The sequence below is a fragment of the Globicephala melas genome, chromosome 3 (assembly GCF_963455315.2).
Source record: "Globicephala melas chromosome 3, mGloMel1.2, whole genome shotgun sequence".
NCBI classification, from domain to species: Eukaryota; Metazoa; Chordata; class Mammalia; order Artiodactyla; family Delphinidae; genus Globicephala; species Globicephala melas.
In genome coordinates, this window is record NC_083316.1 from 42,892,922 (window position 1) to 42,913,213 (window position 20,292).

The following is a 20,292-nucleotide window of genomic DNA, read 5'->3' on the forward strand; positions in this document are numbered from 1 at the left end:
TATTTTTCTTTCTCAGGATTGCTTTGGCTATGCAGGGTCTTTTGTATTTCCATACAAATTAAAAAATTTTTTGTTCTAGTTCTGTGAAAAATGCCATTGGTAATTTGATAGGGATTACATTGAATCTGTAGATTGCCTTGTGTAGTATAGTGATTTTGACAATATTGATTCTTCCAATCCAAGAACATGCTATATCTTTCCATCTGTTTGTGTTATCTTCCATTTCTTTCATCAGTGTAGTATAGTTTTCAGAGTACAGGCCTTTTGCCTCCTTAGGTAAGTTTATTCCTAGGTATTTTATACTTTTTGATGTGATGGTGAGTGGGATTGTTTCCTTAATTTCTCTTTCTGATCTTTCTTTTTTAGTGTATAGCAATGGAAGAGATTTCTGTGCGTTAATTTTGTATCCTGCAACTTTACTAAATTCATTTATGAGCTTTAGTAGTTTTCTGTTTGCATCTTTAGGATTTTCTATGTGTAGTACCATGTCATCTGCAAACAGTGACAGTTTTACTTCTTTCCTTTCAATTTGTATTCCTTTTATTTATTTTTCTTCTCTGTGATTGCCGTGTCTAGGACTTCCAAAACTATGTTGAATAGAAGTGGCAAGCGTGGGTATCCTTGTCTTTTCCTGATCTTAGAGGAGATTCTTTCAGTTTTTCACCATTGAGTATGATGTTAATTGTGGGTTTGTTGTATATGGCCTTTATTATGTTGAGGTAAGTTCCCACTGTGCTCACTTTCTGGAAAGTTTTTGTCATAAATGGGTGTTGAATTTTGTCAAAAGCTTTTTCTGCATCTATTGAGATGATCATATAGTTTTTATTCTTCAAGTTGTTGATGTGCTGTATCACACTGATTGATTTGTGTATATTGAAAAACCTTTGCATCCCTGGGATAATTCCCACTTGATCAGGGTGTATGATCCTTTTAATGTGCTGTTGGATTCTGTTTGCTAGTATTTTGTTGAGGATTTTTGCATCTATATTCATCAGTGATATTGGCCTGTAATTTTCTTTTTTGTGATATCTTTGTCTGGCTTTGGTATCAGGTTGATGGTGGCCTCATAGAATGAATTTGGGAGTTTTCCTTCCACTGCAATTTTTTGGAAGACTTTCAGAAACATAGGTGTTTCTTCTCTAAGCGTTTCATAGCATTCACCTGTGAAGCCATCTGGTCGTGGACTTTGTTGGAAGTTTTAAAATCAGTTTTAATTTCAGTAGTTGTGATTTATCTGTTCATATTTTCTATTTCTTCCTGGTTCAGTCTTGGAAGATTGTACCTTTCTAAGAATTTGTCCATTTCTTTTTTTTATTTTTATAAATTTCTTTTTTTTTTTTTTTGGCTGTGTTGGGTCTTCGTTGCTATGCATGGGCTTTCTCTAGTTGTGGTGAGCAGGGGCTACTCTTCATTGCGGTGTGCAGGCTTCTCATTGTCATGGCTTCTCTTGTTGCAGAGCACAGGCTCTGGGCATGAGGGCTTCAGTAGTTGTGGCATGTGGACTCAGTAGTTGTGGCTTGTGGGCTCTAAAGCGCAGGCTCAGTAGTTGTGGCACACAGGCTTAGTTGCTCCACGGCATGTGGGATCTTCCCAGGCCAGGGCTCGAACCCGTGTCCCCTGCATTGACAGGCAGATTCATAACCACTGCGCCACCAGGGAAGCCCTGTCCATTTCTTTTAGGTTGTTCATTTTATTGGCATATAGTCGCTTGTAGTAGTCTCTTATGATCCTTTGTATTTCTGCAGTGTCTGTTGTAACTTCTCCTTTTTCATTCCTAATTTTATTGATTTGAGCCCTCTCCCTTTATTTTCTTGATGAGTCTGGCTAGAAGTTTATCAACTTTGTTTATTTTTTCAAAGAACCAGCTTTTATTTTCATTGATCTTTGCTATCATTTTCTTCATTTCTACTTCATTTATTTCTGCTCTGATCTTTCTGATTTCTTTCATTCTACTAACTTTGGGTTTTGTTCGTTCTTCTTTCTCTAGTTGCTTGAGGTGTAGGGTTAGGTTGTTTATTTCAGATTTTTCCTGTTTCCTAAGGTAAGATTGTATTGCTATAAACTTCCCTCTTAGAACTGCTTTTGCCACATCCCATAGGTTTTGGGTCCTTGTGTTTTCGTTTTCATTTGTCTCTAGGTACTTTTTTTGGGATTTCCTCTGTGATTTCTACAGTGATCCATTGGTTTGTTGTTTGTTTTTTTTTAACATCTTTATTGGGGTATAATTGCTTTACAATGGTGTGTTAGTTTCTGCTTTACAACAAAGTGAATCAGCCATACATATACACATGTTCCCATATCTCCTCCATCTTGCGTCTCCCTCCCTCCCACCTTCCCCATCCTACCCCTCCAGGCAGTCACAAAGCACAGAGCTGATATTCCTGTGCTATGCGGCTGCTTCCCACTAGCTATCTACCTTACGTTTGGTAGTGTATATATATATGTCCATGCCTCTCTCTCGCTCTGTCACAGCTCACACTTCCCCCTCCCCATATCCTCAAGTCTGTTCTCCAGTAGGTCTGTGTCTTTATTCCTGTCTTGCCCCTAGGTTCTTCATAACATTTTTTTTCTTAAATTCCATACATATGTGTTAGCATACGGTATTTGTCTTTCTCTTTCTGACTTACTTCACTCTGTATGACAGACTCTAGGTCTATCCACCTCATTACAAATAGCTCAATTTTGTTTCTTTTTATGGCTGAGTAATATTCCATTGTATATATGTGCCACATCTTCTTTATCCATTCATCCGATGATGGGCACTTAGGTTGTTTTCATCTCCGGGCTATTGTAAATAGAGCTGCAATGAACATTTTGGTACATGACTCTTTTTGAATTTTGGTTTTCTCAGGGTATATGCCCCGTAGTGGGATTGCTGGGTCATATGGTAGTTCTATTTGTAGTTTTTTAAGGAACCTCCATACTGTTCTCCATAGTGGCTGTACCAATTCACATTCCCACCAGCAGTGCAAGAGTGTTCCCTTTTCTCCACATCCTCTCCAGCATTTATTGTTTCTAGATTTTTTTGAGAATGGCCGTTCTGACCAGTGTGAGATGATATCTCATTGTAGTTTTGATTTGCATTTCCCTAATGATTAATGATGTTGAGCATTCTTTCATGTGTTTGTTGGCACTCTGTATATCTTCTTCGGAGAAATGTCTGTTTAGGTCTTCTGCCCAATTTTGGATTGGGTTGTTTGTTTTTTGTTATTGAGCTGCATGAGCTGCTTGTAAATTTTGGAAATTAATCCTTTGTCAGTTGTTTCATTTGCAAATATTTTCTCCCATTCTGAGGGTTGTCTTTTGGTCATGTTTATGGTTTCCTTTGCTGTGCAAAAGCTTTTAAGTTTCATTAGGTCCCATTTGTTTACTTTTGTTTTTATTTCCATTTCTCTAGGAGGTGGGTCAAAAAGGATCTTGCTGTGATTTATGTCATAGAGTGTTCTGCCTATGTTTTCCTCTAAGAGTTTGATAGTTTCTGGCCTTACATTTAGGTCTTTAATCCATTTTGAGCTTATTTTTGTGTATGGTGTTAGGGAGTGATCTAATCTCATACATTTACATATACTTGTCCAGTTTTCCCAGCACCACTTTTGAAGAGGCTGTCCTTTCTCCACTGTACATTCCTGCCTCCTTTATCAAAGATAAGGTGACCATATGTGCGTGAGTTTATCTCTGGGCTTTCTATCCTGTTCCATTTATCTATCTTCCTGTTTTTGTGCCAGTACCATACTGTCTTGATTACTGTAGCTTTGTAGTATAGTCTGAAGTCAGGGAGCCTGATTCCTCCAGCTCTGTTTTTCGTTCTCAAGATTGCTTTGGCTATTCGGGGTCTTTTGTGTTTCCATACAAATTGTGAAATTTTTTTCTAGTTCTGTGAGAAATGCCAGTGGTAGTTTGATAGGGATTGCATTGAATCTGTAGATTGCTTTGGGTAGTGGAGTCATTTTCACAATGTTGATTCTTCCAATCCAAGAACATATATATATGTATATTTCTCCATCTATTTGTATCATTTTTAATTTCTTTCATCAGTGTCTTATAATTTTCTGCATACAGGTCTTTTGTCTCCTTAGGTAGGTTTATTCCTAGATATTTTATTCTTTTTGTTGCAGTGGTAAATGGGAGTGTTTCCTTGATTTCACTTTCAGATTTTTCATCATTAGTGTATAGGAATGCCAGAGATTTCTGTGCATTAATTTTGTATCCTGCAAATTTACCAGATTCATTGATTAGCTCTAGTTGTTTTCTGGTAGCATCTTTAGGATTCTCTATTTATAGTATCATGTCATCTGCAAACAGTGACAGCTTTACTTCTTCTTTTCCCATTTAGATTCCTTTTGTTTCCTTTTCTTCTCTGATTGCTGTGGCTAAAACTTCCAAAATTATATTGAATAAAAGTGGTGAGAGTGGGCAACCTTGTCTTGTTCCTGATCTTAGTGGAAATGCTTTCAGTTTTTCACCATTGAGGATGATGTTAGCTGTGGGTTTGTCATATATGGCCTTTATTATGTTGAGGAAAGTTCCCTCTATGCCTACTTTCTGCAGGGTTTTTATCATAAATGGGTGTTGAATTTTGTCAAAAGCTTTCTCTGCATCTATTGAGATGATCATATGGTTTTTCTTCTTCAATTTGTTAATATGGTTTATCACGTTGATAGATTTGCGTATATTGAAGAATCCTTGCATTTCTGGAATAAACCCCACTTGATCATGGTGTATGATCCTTTTAATGTGCTGTTGGATTCTGTTTGCTAGTATTTTGTTGAGGATTTTTGCATCTATGTTCATCAGTGATATTGGCCTGTAGTTTTCTTTCTTTGTGACATCCTTGTCTGGTTTTGGTATCAGGGTGATGGTGGCCTCGTAGAATGAATTTGGGAGTGTTCCTCCCTCTGCTATATTTTGGAAGAGTTTGAGAAGGATAGGTGATAGCTCTTCTCTAAATGTTTGATAGAATTCGCCTGTGAAGCCATCTGGTCCTGGGCTTTTGTTTGTTGGAAGATTTTTAATCACAGTTTCAATTTCAGTGCTTGTGATTGGTCTGTTCATATTTTCTATTTCTTCCTGATTCAGTCTTGGCAGGTTGTGCATTTCTAAGTATTTGTCCATTTCTTCCAGGTTGTCCATTTTATTGGCATAGAGTTGCTTGTAGTAATCTCTCATCATCTTTTGTATTTCTGCAGTGTCTGTTGTTACTTCTCCTTTTTCATTTCTAATTCCATTGATTTGAGTCTTCTCCCTTTTTTTCTTGATGAGTCTGGCTAATGGTTTATCTATTTTGTTTATCTTCTCAAAGAACCAGCTTTTAGTTTTATTGATCTTTGCTATTGTTTCCTTCATTTCTTTTTCATTTATTTCTGATCTGATTGTTATGATTTCTTTCCTTCTGCTAACTTTGGGGTTTTCTTGTTCTTCTTTCTCTAATTGCTTTAGGTGCAAGGTTAGGTTGTTTATTCAAGATGTTTCCTGTTTCTTAAGGTGGGCTTGTATTGCTGTAAACTTCCCTCTTAGAACTGCTTTTGCTGCATCCCATAGGTTTTGGGTCATCGTGTCTCCATTGTCATTTGTTTCTAGGTATTTTTTGATTCCTCTTTGATTTCTTCAGTGATCACTTCCTTATTAAGTAGTGTATTGTTTAGCCTCCATGTGTTTGTATTTTTTACAGATCTTTTCCTGTAATTGATATCTAGTCTCATGGCGTTGTGGTCGGAAAAGATACTTGATACAGTTTCAGTTTTCTTAAATTTACCAAGGCTTGATTTGTGACCCAAGATATGATCTATCCTGGAGAATGTTCCATGAGCACTTGAGAAAAATGTGTATTCTGTTGTTTTGGGATGGAGTGTCCTATAAATATCAATTAAGTCCATCTTGTTTAATGTATCATTTAAAGCTTGTGTTTCCTTATTTATTTTCATTTTGGATGATCTGTCCATGGGTGAAAGTGGGATGTTAAAGTCCCCTATTATGAATGTGTTACTGTCAATTTCCCCTTTTATGGCTGTTAGTATTTGCCTTATGTATTGAGGTGCTCCTATGTTGGGTGCATAAATATTTACAATTGTTATATCTTCTTCTTGGATCGATCCCTTGATCATTATGTAGTGTCCTTCTTTGTCTCTTCTAATAGTCTTTATTTTAAAGTCTATTTTGTCTGATATGAGAATTGCTACTCCAGCTTTCTTTTGGTTTCCATTTTCATGGAATATCTTTTTCAATCCCCTTACTTTCAGTCTGTATGTGTCTCTAGGTCTGAAGTGGGTCTCTTGTAGACAGCATATATATGGGTCTTGTTTTTGTATCCATTCAGCCAATCTGTGTCTTTCGGTGGGAGCATTTAGTCCATTTACATTTAAGGTAATTATCGATATGTATGTTCCTATTCCCATTTTCTTAATTGTTTTGGGTTTGTTATTATAGGTCTTTTCCTTCTCTTGTGTCTCTTGCCTAGAGAAGTTCCTTTGGCATTTGTTGTAAAGCTGGTTTGGTGGTGCTGAACTCTCTCAGCTTTTGCTTGTCTGTAAAGGTTTTAATTTCTCCATCAAATCTGAATGAGATCCTTACTGGGTAGAGTAGTCTTGGCTGCAGGTTTTTCTCCTTCATCATTTTCAGTATGTCCTGCCACTCCCTTCTGGCTTGCAGAGTTTCTGCTGAGAGATCAGCTGTTAACCTTATGGGGATTCTCTTGTGTGTTATTTGTTGTTTTTCCCTTGCTGCTTTTAATATGTTTTCTTTGTATTTAATTTTTGACAGTTTGATTAATATGTTTCTTGGCATATTTCTCCTTGTATTTATCCTGTATGGGACTCTCTGTACTTCCTGGACTTGATTAACTATTTCCTTTCCCATATTAGGGAAGTTTTCAACTATAATCTCTTCAAATATTTTCTCAGTCCCTTTCTTTTTCTCTTCTTCTGGAACCCCTATAATTCGAATGTTGGTGCATTTAATGTTGTCCCAGAGGTCTCTGAGACTGTCCTCAGTTCTTTTCATTCTTTTTTCTTTATTCTGCTCTGCAGTAGTTATTTCCACTATTTTATCTCCCAGGTCACTTATCCGTTCTTCTGCCTCAGTTATTCTGCTATTGACCCCACCTAGAGTATTTTTCATTTCATTTATTGTGTTGTTCATCATTGTTTGTTTCATTTTTAGTTCTTCTAGGTCCTTGTTAAATGTTTCTTGCATTTTGTCTATTCTATTTCCAAGATTTTGGATCATCTTTACTGTCATTATTCTGAATTCTTTTTCAGGTAGACTGCCTATTTCGTCTTCATCTGTTAGGTCTGGTGGGTTTTTATCTTGCTCCTTCATCTGCTGTGTGTTTTTCTGTCTTCTCATTTTGCTTATGTTACTGTGTTTGGGGTCTCCTTTTTGCAGGCTGCAGGTTCATAGTTCCCGTTGTTTTTGATGTCTGTCTCCAGTGGCTAAGGTTGGTTCGGTGGGTTGTGTAGGCTTCCTTCTGGAGGGGACTAGTGCCTGTGTTCTGGTGGATGAGGCTGGAACTTTTCTCTCTGGTGGGCAGGTTCACGTCTGGTGGTGTGTTTTGGGGTGTCTGTGGACTTATGATTTTAGGCAGCCTCTCTACTAATGGGTGGGGTTTTGTTCCTGTCTTGCTAGTTGTTTGGCATAGGTTGTCCAGCACTGTAGCTTGCTGGTCGTTGAGGGAAGCTGGGTGCTGGTGTTGAGATGGAGATCTCTGGGAGATTTTCACCGTTTGATATTATGTGGAGCTGGGAGGTCTCTTGTGGACCAGTGTCCTGAAGTTGGCTCTCCCACCTCAGAGGCACAGCACTGACTCCTGGCTGCAGCACCAAGAGCCTTTCATCCACATGGCTCAGAATAAAAGGGAGAAAAAGTAGAGAGAAAGTATTAGTAGAAGTAGGAAGGAAGGAAGGAAGGAAGGAAGGAAGGAAGGAAGGAAGAAAGAAAGTAAGAAAGAAAGAAAGAAAGAATGAAAGAAAGAAAGAAAGAAAGAAGGGAAGGAAGGAAGGGAAGGAAGGAAGAAAGAAAGAAGGAAAGAAAGAAAGGAGGGAGGGAGGAAGGAAGGAAGGAAGGAAAGAGGGAAGGAAGGAAGAAGAAAGAAAGATGATACAGTAAAATAAAATAAAGTAAAATATAATAAATTTATTAAATTAAAAAATAATTATTAAGAAAACAAAACAAACAAACAAAAAAAAACGGACGGATAGAACCTTAGGACAAATGGTGGAAGCAAAGCTATACAGACATAATCTCACACAGAAGCATACACATACACCCTCACAAAAAGAGGAAAAGGGGAAAGAATAATAAATCTTGCTCTCAAAGTCCACCTCCTCAATTTGGGATGATTCGTTGTCTATTCAGGTATTCCACAGATGCAGTGCATATCAAGTTGATTGTGGAGCTTTAATCCGCTGCTTCTGAGGCTGCTGGGAGAGATTTCCCTTTCTCTTCTTTGTTCTCACAGCTCCCAGGGGCTCAGCTTTGGATTTGGCCCTGCCTCTGCGTGTAGGTCGCTGGAGGGCGTCTGTGTTTTGCTCAGGCAGGACAGGGTTAAAGGAGCCGCCGATTCGGGGGCTCTGGCTCACTCAGGCCGGGGGGAGGGAGGGGCGCGGAGTGCGGGGAGAACCTGTGGCGGCAGAGGCTGGCTTGACGTTGCACCAGCCTGAGGCCCGCTGTGCGTTCTCCCGGGGAAGTTGTCCCTGGATCCCGAGACCCTGGCAGTGGCGGGCTGCACAGGCTCCCCGGAAGAGGGGTGTGGATAGTTGACCTGTGCTCGCACACAGGCCCCTTGGTGGCGGCAGCAGCAGCCTTAGCCTCTCCCGCCCATCTCTGGGGTCCGTGCTTTTAGCTGCGGCTCGCGCCCGTCTCTGGAGCTCCTTTAAGCAGCGTTCTTAATCATCTCTCCTCGTGCACCAGGAAACAAAGAGGGAAGAAAAAGTCTCTTGCTCTTCGGCAGCTCCAGACTTTTCCCGGACTCCCTCCCGGCTAGCCGTGGTGCACTAACCCCTTCAGGCTGTGTTCACGCAACCAACCCCAGTCCTCACCCTGCGCTCCGACCAAAGCCCGAACCTCAGCTTGCAGCCCCGCCCGCTCCGGCGGGTGAGCAGACAAGCCTCTCGGGCTGGTGAGTGCTGGTCGGCACCGATCCTCTGTGCGGGAATCTCCCCGCTTTGCCCTCCGCACCTCTGTTGCTGTGCTCTCCTCCGCGGCTCCGAAGCTCCCCCCTCCGCCACCCGCAGTCTCCGCCCGTGAAGGGGCTTCCTAGTGTGTGGAAACCTTTCCTCCTTCACAGCTTCCTCCCACTGGTGCAGGTCCCGTCCCTATTCTTTTGTCTCTGTTGTTTCTTTTGCCCTACCCAGGTACGTGGGGAGTTTCTTGCCTTTTGGGAGGTCTGAGGTCTTCTGCCAGCATTCAGTAGGTGGTCTGTAGGAGTTGCTCCACATGTAGGTGTTTTTCTGGTGTATCTGTGGGGAGGAAGGTGATCTCCGCATCTTACTCTTCCACCGTCTTCCCCTCCGCCCCCCCATTGGTTGTTTAGTAACATATTGTTTAGCCTCCACGTGTTTGTGTTTTTTACAGGTTTTTTCTTGTAGTTGATTTTTAATTTCATAGCATTGTGGTCAGAAAATATGCTTGATATGATTTCAATTTTCTTAAATTTACTGAGGCTTGATTTGTGACCCAAGATGTGATCTATCCTGCAGAATGTTCCATGTGCACTTGAGAAGAAAGTGTATTCTGCTTTCGGATGGAATGTCCTATAAATATCAGCAATGTCTATCTTGTCTATTGTGTCATTTAAAGCTTGTGTTTCCTTATAATTGATTTTCTGTCTGGATGATCTGTCCATTGGTGTAAGTGGGCTGTTAAAATCCTCCACTATTATTGTGTTACTGTTGATTTCTCCTTTTATGATTCTTAGCATTTGCCTTATATGTTGAGGAGCTCCTATGTTGGGTGCATATATATTTGCAATTGTTATATTTTCTACTTGGATTGATCCCTTGATCATTATGTAGTGTCCTTCTTTGTCTCTTGTAACAGTCTTTATTTTAAAGTCTGTTTTGTCTGATATGAGTATTGCTACTCCAGCTTTCTTCTGATTTCCATTTGTATGGAATACCTTTTTTCACCCCCTCACTTTCAGTCTGTATGCATCCCTAGATCTGAAGTGGGTCTCTTGTAGACAGCATATATACGGGTCTTGTTTTTGTATGCATTCAACCAGTCTATGTCTTTTGGTTGCAGCATTTAATCCGTTTACATTTAAGATAATTATTGATATGTATGTTCATATTACCATTTTGTTAATTATTTTGGATTTGTTTTTGTAGGTCTTTTTTCTTCCTCTTTTGTTCTCTTCTCCTGTGATTTGGTGGCTATCATTAGCATTGTGTTGGATTGATTTTTCTTTTTTGTGTATGTACCTATTGTAGATTTTTGGTTTGTGGTTACCATGAGGTTTTGATATAGCAGTCTATATGTATACAAGATTGTTTTAAAGTTTCTGGTCTCTTAATTTCAAAGGGATTTCCAATATCCTGCATTTGTCCTCTCCTCTTCTCATTATTGCTGGCTTTGGTATTGTACTTGCGTGTGGATGATTTTCTACCTTAACTGTATGTTTGCCTTTACCGGTGAGCTTTCCCATTTGTAATTTTCTTGTTTCTACTTGTGGCCTTTTCTGCCTAGAGGAGTTCCTTTAGCATTTGTTGTAAAGCTGCTTTGGTGGTGCTGAATTCTTTTACATTTTGCTTGTATGTAAAGTTTTCGATTTCTCTGTCGAGTCTGAATGAGAGCCTTGGTAGGTAGAGTATTCTTGGTTGTAGGGTTTTCCCTTTCATCACTTTAAATATATTGTGCCACTCCCTTCTGGCCAGCAGAGTTTCTGCTGAAAAATCAGCTGATAGCCTTATGGGGGTTTCCTTGTATGTTATTTGTTGCTTTTTCCTTGTTGCTTTTAATATTTATCTTTGTCTTTAATTTTTGTCAGTTTGATTAATATGTGTCTAGACGTGTTCCTCCTTGGGTTTATCCTGTATGGGACTCTCTGCGTTTCCTGGACTTGAGTGATTCCTTTCCCATGTTAGGGAAGTTTTCTGCTATTATCTCTTCAAATATTTTTTTTGTCTCGTTCTCTCTCTCTTCTCCTTCTGGCACCCCTATAATGTGAATGTTGATGCATTTAATATTGCCCCGGAGGTCTCTGAGATTGTCCTCATTTCTATTCATTCTTTTCTCTTTTCTCTGTTCCTTGGCAATGATTTCCACCAGTCTGTCTTCCAGCTCACTTATTCATTCTTCTGCCTCATTAATTCTGTTACTGATACCTTCTAATGTATTTTTCATTTCAGTTATTTTATTATTCATCCCTCTTTGTTCTTTAAATCTTGTAGCTCTTTCTTAAACATTTCTTGTATCTTCATGGTCTGTGCCTCCATTCTTTTTCTGAGATCTTGGATCATCTTTACTATCATTACTCTGAATTTTCTTTCTGGTAGATTGCCTATCACCCCTTCATTTATTTGTTCTTCTGGAGTTTTACCTTGTTTCTTCATCTGGATCATATTTCTCTGCTGTCTCATTTTGTCTATCTTTCTGTGTTTGTGGTCTCTATTCTGCAGGCTGCAGGATCATAGTTCCTCTTGCTTCTGGTGTCTGCCCCCCCAGTGAGTGAGGTTGGTCCTGGAGCTTGTTCAGCTTCTTGGTGGGAGGGACTGGTGCCCATCCACTGGTGGATGGAGCTGGGTCTTGTCCCTCTGGTGTGTTTGGAGGTGTCTGTGTGCTCAGGACGACTTTAGGCAGCCTGTCTTTTGATGGGCGTGGCTGTGTTCCCACCCTGTTGGTTGTTTGGCCTGAAGTGTCCCTGCACTGGAGCCTGCAGGCTGTTGGGTGGGGCCAGGTCTCTGTTCCAAAGTGGCAACCTCTGGTAGAGCTCACGTCAATGACTATTCCCTGGGGCCTCCATCACCACTGTCCTTGTTCCCACAGTGAACCACAGCTGACACCCACCTCCCCAGGAGACCCTCCAAGATCCATGGGTAGGTCTGGCCCAGGCTTCTATGGAGTCATTGCTTTGCTCTGGGTCCCAGTGCACAGAACAACTTGTGTGTCCTCCAAGAGTGGAGTCTCTGTTTCCCCCAGTCCTGCACTCAAGCCCCATTGGCCTTCAAAACCAAATGCTCTGGGGGCTCCTCCTTCTGTTGCCAGGCCTTCAGGCTGGGGAGTCAGATGTGGGGCTCAGAACTCTCCTGTGAGAGAACCTCTGCAATGTAATTATTTTCCAGTTTGTGGATTGCCCATCTGGTGGGTATGAGATTCGATTATATTGCAAAAGCTCCTCTCCTTCCATCTCATCATGCCTTCTTCTTTGTCTTTGGATGTAGAATATCTTTTTTGGTAGGTTCCAGTCTTTTTGTCGATGGTTGTTCAGCAGTTAGTGGTGATTTTGGTGTTTTTGTGAGAGGAGGGCAAATGTTAACTGTTTTGCTACATTATGCTAATATACTACTGCTAAGGCTGCCTAGGAGGGTCCAGGTCTGGGTTCTTGTCCTTGCTCCTCTCTTTACCTTGAACTTTTATTCAAATTTAACTCCCTTCTATTTTATTTCATTAATATATGTTTTAAAAAATTGGGGGGAGATCTGGGTTGGAAATTTTCTCTTTCTGATTAGTTGTGTGTGACCTTGGGCAGGCTGCTCACTCTCTTCTGGTATTTTTTTTTCCCATCTTTTTCTTCTTTTCCTTCATGCTTCGTCTAGTTTCAGTTGCTCACAGGGGACTGCATGCAGAGGCCTTGCACTAGCCCTTCAGACCAGAGTTCCTAGTGCCAAAAGGCTGCCCTGACACTGCAGCTGGGGAACCATGTTCTAGGTTTTTTATTCTTTTTGATGTAATTCTAAATGAAATTGTGTTCTTAATTTCTCTTTCTGATAATGTTATTACTGCATAGAAACACATCTGATTTTTTGTATATTGATTTTGCATCCTGCAATGTTACAGAATTTGTTGATTAGTTCTAACAGTTTTTCTGTGTGTGGAGTCTTTAGGGCTTTCTCCATATAATATCATGTCATCTGCAAATAGTGACAGTTTTGCTTCTTTTCCAACTTGGATGCCTTTTTTTTCTTTTTCTTGCCTAATTGCTCTGGCTAATACTTCCAATATTATGTTGAATAAAAGCTTCAAGAGTGGGCATCCTTGTCTTTTCCCTGATCTTGTAGAAAAAGTTTCAGCTTTCCACTGTTGGATATAGTGTTAGCAGTGGACTCGCGATGTATGGCATTTATTATGTTGAGGTACCTTCTGTCTATACCGACTTTGTTGAGAGTTTTTAATCATAAATGGATGTTGAATTTTGTCAAATGCTTTTTCTGCATCTATTGAAATAATCATATGATTTTTTATCCTTCATTTCATTAATGTGGTGTATCACATTGATTTATGTATGTTGAACTATCCTTGCATCCTGTAATGAATCCAACTTGATCGTGGTGTATGATCCTTTTTATGTGTTATTGGATTTGGTTTGCTAATACTTTGTTGAGGATTTTTGCATCTATGTTTATCAGGGATATTGGCCTGTAATATTATTTTCTTGTGTCCTTGTCTTATTTTGGTATCAGGCCTTGCAAAATGAGTTTGGAAATATTCCCTTCTCTTCTATTTTTTTGGAAGAGTTTCAGAAGAATTGGTATTAATTCTTCTTTGAATGTTTAATAAAATTCACCAGTGCAGGGCTTCCCTGGTGGCGCAGTGGTTGAGAGTCCGCCTGCCAATGCAGGGGACATGGGTTTGTGCCCCGGTCCAGGAAGTTCCCACATGCTGCAGAGCGGCTGGGCCCGTGAGCCATGGCCGCTGAGCCTGCGCGTCTAGAGCCTGTGCTCCACAACGGGAGAGGCCACAACAGTGAGAGGCCCTTGTATGGCAAAAAAAAAAAAAAAAATTCACCAGTGCAGCCATCTTGTCCTGGGCTTTTGTTTGTTGGGTGGCTTTTGTTTACTGAGTCAGTAACCTTACTAGTAATCAGTTTGTTCAGATTTTCTGTTTCTTCATGATTTAGTCTCGGTAGGTTGTATGTTTCCAGAAATTTATCAGTTTCTTGTAGGTTGTCCAATTTGTTGGTGTTATGCTTATTGTTGTTATTGTTACAGATGAGGTAAATAACGGTCACAGAAATTGTGCCAGTTTTGTCTGCCCTCAAAGCCCACGCTTTTTCTAATGGGTAACCTTGCATTGTTTGTTCACTTCTCTGTGGGTCTATCTGTGTAATTGGGAAGAGTTGAACTTGGATGGGGTATAAACCTGGCTTTACTGAGAACCTGGAGAGGGTCTGGGGCAGAAGTCCCACATTTTCCTACCCCCTATCAGTGCCATCGTGCTCGATGCTCTTCACAGACAGAACCTCAGATGAGGCCTGAAGTCACAGGGCAGTGTCCTGGGGAGTTTAGGTAGTTGGCACTGGAATATAGGAAGGAGGGATAAAGGCTTCCTTTATTTATTGTCTTGGAAGTGGAAATGAGGTATTTCTCAGCTCTTTGCCATTAGCAGTTGCCTGGAGACACCCCTGTGACGTTCCCTGTCTAGTCATACCCTGGAAGTCCTCCCTTGCTGTTGGACCCACCCTCCCCAGCTCATAGGTACAGCCAGAGACATGGCGTGAACATGGGCCCCTGAAACCAACAAATTGGCCTCCCCAGGACAGAAATCTGCCAGTCCTAAAGAGGAAGGATGGAACCTGGTGTCTTATGACAAGCACCTAGGACCTCAGGCTTCCCTAAGCGTCTGCAGGATGTCTCTCTTTGGAGACAGCGTCAAAAGTAGGGTAGCTTTTCCTTTGCCTCCTTGGCTCATTTATCCAGATATATCTCCTTTCTCTCTTTCCTGACTGGCTATGTGGAATCTTAAATGTCTTGTGAGCTGCTATTGTCTTCCTGTTTTCCTCCTAGTCTAAGCCCCCTTCAGTTTTCACCAGCATCAGAGAAACTCTTCTTAACAGTTTCTCATTCCAGGCTTTACCCTCTCTTGTCCATTCCTCACTCAAGTGCTAGAATAATCTTCTCAGTCATCCCACTTGCCCAGTTGGAGAACCTGGACAACTTGCAACCTCATATGATGACAGGAAACCTGGCTCCCAGCTGGCTACATGGTCACCAAGCAGGGTGGAGTTCACCCCCAGGGTTGAGCATGTGCACTGAATGTCTCCTTTGGCTCTGTGCCCTGGGCACCTCGCTGGCCTCATCTGAGCATCAGCCCTGTCACCAAGCTCCTGTCTGTCCCACTCACTTTATTTCTTACTATTCCCTCTGTGCTATGGGAGGCCCTGGGGAGGTCTCTGACATCATGGAGTCATGACACTTCATTTTTCATGGGATCAGGAGAGAATCTGACACCTGCAGGACTGTTTGCACAAGCCCTCCTTGTTTGGAAATGGGAATTGCTTGCTTTCCATGATTCTATTGGAGAAGAGAGAAATCTGCTCCATGCTGCCTCAAATTCAGTAAAAATGTGATTGGATGTTTCTATTGAACTTTCCTTAATTTAGGTCAGAAATTTTTTTTAATTAATAAATTTATTTACTTTTGGCTGTGTTGGGTCTTCGTTGCTGGGCTCAGGCTTTCTCTAGTTGTGGAGAGCGGGGGCTACTCTTCGTTGCGTTGAGCGGGCTTCTCATTGCAGTGGCTTCTCTTGTTACAGAGCACGGGCTCTAGGCACATGGGCTTCAGTAGTTGTGGCTCGCGGGCTCTAGAGCACAGGCTCAGTAGTTGTGGCACATGGGCTTAGTTGTTCCACGGCATGTGGGAATCTTCCTGGACCACGGCTCGAACCCATGTCCCCTGCATTGGCAGGTGGATTCTTAACCACTGTGCCACCAGGGAAGCCCCGAGGTCAGAGATTTTTGATTAGATGTCATCTTGGGCATTTCTATCTTGGGATTCCCTCCCCCTAGTACTTGACTGCGGGTTGTAGATCAACCTGACTGTGGCCATGCTGAGAAAAATGGAGATGTGACAACTGGTATCCTTGATTACTTTTGGCCAAGGGCTGGAAGCAGGGCAGGTAATATCTGGATGTTGCTCAGAGAGGTTAACAAAAATTATTTTGCCCAATTCTGCAATTTAAATCATACATCACAAAAAGAATTATAGTTCAATCTGACCCCCAAAACCAAGGCAACATTAATATGAGAACAGTTTGCACACACTAGTCCCTCTCCTTTTCACCAGTTCATGCCCATTACTTGTTCAAAATTCCACAGAAAATTATTTTCTTCCAGGAAGGCATGCCTGATGAATACAGCTTTTTACCTGAATAGAAAATGAGTGTTTCCCTTAAAATCATTTCCTAGGAAAGGAAGAATCCCCCAGTAGTAAATTTCTTATAAGGTTTCTCATTTTACAGGTTCTCTCTCAATTACTTTGAAAATAAGTTCTGTTTAGGAAAAATCCATTCATCAAAATTCACACTAGTTTGGAAAGCATGTGGAGATCACCAGGAGAATTTCCATAAAAGGAACCAAAGGCAAACCCCAAAGATTTAGCAGTAAGTAACTCCTGCAGTAAGATCTCAATTTTTAATGTGTTAGATTTCATTGTAAACAAACTTTTAAAAGACTCCTTTAAAAAACAAAATGATAAGAGGTTACATTAAAGATGATACATAGGCATTTCTAAGATAATTGGGGGAAACTGTGTTAATATTACACAAGTGGTACTTAGGGCTTGGAATGCTGTTTCCATTGGCAGCTTCATCATGCTGTGTCTCAAACAACTAGATGGGCTGAGCTCTGGAAAGATATGCTGATGATTCAAAAAGGGGAGCTTGTGATGACAAGGAAAGGTCTTGCTGTCCAAGAGCATACAAAGATTTGGATAGAATTATTTCATACGGTATGAGTGAAAAAAACAATAGTCTATATTCCTATATTCTATATAGTCTGACTTAAAATATGGACTGTAGTTAGACATCTGACTATTTAATCAACATCTCTGAAATTTAAACATTCAAGGTGTCCACATTTTTTTCTTTAGGATCTTCTCATTAGAAATTGGGGTATAACTACATTTGGGGCTGTCTCATCATTTAGCCTGGAGATAACTCAGAGCCTGGTGCATGGCTTGGATTTATTTGACTTTTCTGATGTGTTCTTTTTTTTTTTTTTTTTTTATGGTACGCGGGCCTCTCACTGTTGTGGCCTCTCCCATTGCGGAGCACAGGCTCCGGACGCGCAGGCTCAGCGGACATGGCTCACGGGCCTAGCCGCTCTGTGGCATGTGGGATCTTCCCGGACCGGGGCACGAACCCGTGTCCGCTGCATCGGCAGGCAGACTCTCAACCACTGTGCCACCAGGGAAGCCCTGATGTGTTCTTTTTTAAGGATACGCCTGATCCTAAGCCTGTTTATTTCATCTTTTTTTCCAGACAATGACTTCTGAGGGCAGGGCTGTCCTCTTTTTCTATTAGAACCCTCCTGATCGAGTTTTTTCCTCTTGAGGTGTTGTAAAGTTCACTCATTCATCTTCTCATTTTCCTTGTCTGCAGGATGATAAGATTGAATAAGCTAGTTTGTAAGGATCCATACTGGCTTTAATTTTTTTCTTGAAATTAAAAAAAATAATAATTATTTATTTACTTTTGGCTGTGTTGGGTCTTCGTTGCTGCACACAGGCTTTCTCTAGCTGCTGTGAGCAGGAGGGCTACTCTTCGTTGCAGTGCACGCGCTTCTCACTGCAGTGGCTTCTCTTGTTGTGGAGCACGGGCTCTAGGCATGCGGGCTTAAGTAGTTGCATCACACGGGCCCAGTAGTTGTGGCTTGTGGGCTCTAGAACACAGGCTCAGTAGTTGCGGCACACGGGATTAGTTGCTCTGCGGCATGTGGGATCTTCCCGAACCAGGGCTCAAACCCGTGTCCCCTGCACTGGCAGGAAGATTCTTAACCACTGCGCCACCAGGGAAGTCCTTGAATTTTTGTTTTTTGACTCACCAAGTATATGTGTTGCTTTAAAAAAGCTTTTGCCCTTGGTAGGGGTGGAAGTGTGCTGGGGATGGGAATCAGGAGATGCTTTCATGTTGGAGGTGAAGAGAGGGCGGATTCCTAACTTGCCATGGCACTATGCAACTCTGGGTAAAATGAAATCTGAGACACATGCTAAAAATTAAAAAAAGAAAAGTTTCAATAACAAATTAAAAAGTCTGTTCTGTCTCTTCATCCATCCAGCTCTTTCTATAAACAAGATTTATGAAGCACCTGTAAATACCAAACACTGTGCTAGGTGCCAGGGACTCAGAGATGAATAAGACAGGGACCCTGCCTCCAGGGGGTTCAGCTCCTAAGTCAGAGAGAGACAAACATTGGCCATTAGTCTGGTCTCAGGACACAGAAGGCCCTTAACTGTGCAGGGAAGGAAAGAGGAGGAGAATGGAAGGTCTCACCCAGGAGGATCTATTTGAGGCTATTACTGGTGAGTAGGTAAGAATTTTTCAGCTGAGCTACAGACTGGGGGCAGAACATTTTAGGAGAGGAAATCATATGCATGGGCTGGGAGGTAGGAAGAAACACAGTATATTCCGGAAACGAGGGAGTGTGTACCTGGAGAGGGGGCTATATGAGGCTGGAAAGAGAGGCCCAGCAGGACCAGGAAAGAAGATGGAGCCTGAAAAGCAAATGCTGGCAGTTTGGTCAGAGTAGCAGGACCTCCGCAGGCCCTTCATGCTGCCAATGCTGCCCCCTAGTGGAGCAGCAGGAGATGGGCAGGAGCCGCTGGAAACCATGTTAAAGGGAAGGCCCCAGAGGTGGACAGGCTGGAAGTGGGTCCCTGCGGTCGGCAGCAGACCCGGGAAGTCTGTGGCAGAACCACCTGGGACAGGTGATCTGAGCACTCAGGAAAGATGCCCTGCCCCCAGATCCTTTCGTCACCAGCTGCAGTCGCCAGATCCCACCGTTAGAGGTTCCCCCCCATCCCTGCCCCCAAATAATGAGACTGTAGGAGTTGTGTCAACATGCATTCTGCTCAGGAAAGTGTGACATCTTTACCTCTCTTTTAGGTGTTCCTGTAAATGCATGTGCTGTGGGGAGGGAAGGCAGGCTTCAGAGCTAACTCAGATGAGGGCATAAGGGGAGAGATCCTGATTAAGGAACTGTACCCTGGGCTCAAGGCCCAGTTAGGATGCTTTGAAGTGGTCCGTCGGGGAGGGGGTGACCGTGAGGTGCTGGGGTAGGGAGGAAAGGACGAGGAGGGGGACAGAAACTCAGAAAGAAGTTAGCAACGTCTGGGAAACAGAAGTGCATTCCTGTACGAGCTGGCCTTCCAGCATGCCCACCATCCAGGGTTTTGCTAAGAGTGGTTGGGTACAGTTGGTATACATGGCAGAGAATATAGGCTTTGCAGTCAGGCTGGAGTTGGAGCCCCTTCTCCTCTCTGTCAACCATAAGACCCTGAGTGAGTTGTTCAACTTTTCTGAGCCTACGAGTCTAAATGGTTCTAGTATCTACCTCTTAAGAGTTTTTCAAGGATTTAATGACCCCAAGTGAACATTCCATAGATGGTGTGCATTTGTTAACCTGTATACACCCTGCACCAGCATGGCCCCCAGTAGGTGATCAGAAATGTCTTGGGCAAGGAAGGGCCCCTCGCCGCAGCAACATGAGCAGCCAACAATTTCTAGTCACAGTTCTGAACGTGGAACTTAGATGTTCTCAGAGGTCCTTTCCTGGGCTCTGATGCCTGCTGGTAACTCAGGTGTTTCTAAGTCTAGATTGAACATTGGGCAAAATCCACACTGACTTTGACCTATAGTGAAGAGTGGCTGCCTTTTCATTCCTTTTTTGGGGGGGTTTCTTTCATTTTAATTAATTATTTGGTTGCACCAGGTCTTAGTTGCGGCAAGCGGGCTCCTTAGTTGCAGCACGTGGGCCCCTTTGTTGTGGCAGGCGGGATCCTTAGTTGCGGGTCCCAGCCTCCTTAGTTGCAGCACTTGGGCTCCTTAGTTGTGGCATGCAAACTCTTAGTTGCGGCATGCATGTGGGATCTGCTTCCCTGACCAGGGAGTGTGGAGTCTTATCCACTGAGCCACCAGGGGAGTCCCTGCCTTTTCATTCTTTAAATGTTCCTGCAGAGTTCTTTCTGTGGTCAGAATCTCAGTGCCTTAGAGTACCTTTTTACTTAAATATTCTCTTTCAGGCCATTCATTTAAAACCATGATCCCCTTTCTGGAAGCGTACAGAACCAGTTCCAGAGAAGTTGATACTAATTCATTTAAAAGCTATCACTAGTCAACAGGCTTTTTCTGACTTCAGCCAAAACT